We start from the raw sequence: 324 nt of genomic DNA, 5'->3' as shown, positions 1-324 counted from the left end.
CGCTTCGCAACCCGTGCTGTACAACAGCGGCGCAGCAGCCATGCAACCAGGCAGACCGGAGCCGCCTCCCGAAGTACTGCAGACAAGGAAGGGGGCATTTACCTGGCAACTTCGGTTCCCTCGGCTCCCGCGGGATGGTGAACAAAACCGATGGCCGGGGCAGAAGAGCGGAAGCCGAAAATAAACTTACACTGGCCCTTCCTGCCGAAAAAAAGGTTCCTGCACCACCCCAAGTAATGAAGTCGCTCCGGATCTGGAGCGGGAGGTGGACGATGTGCTGATGCTGGTCACAGCAGCGGGCGGGTGGCGGCACCCGCGGAAAGC

The sequence above is a fragment of the Corvus brachyrhynchos genome, unplaced genomic scaffold, assembly GCF_000691975.1.
Source record: "Corvus brachyrhynchos isolate BGI_N302 unplaced genomic scaffold, ASM69197v1 scaffold239, whole genome shotgun sequence".
Taxonomy (NCBI): domain Eukaryota; kingdom Metazoa; phylum Chordata; class Aves; order Passeriformes; family Corvidae; genus Corvus; species Corvus brachyrhynchos.
Note: the sequence above shows the minus strand (reverse complement) of the source record.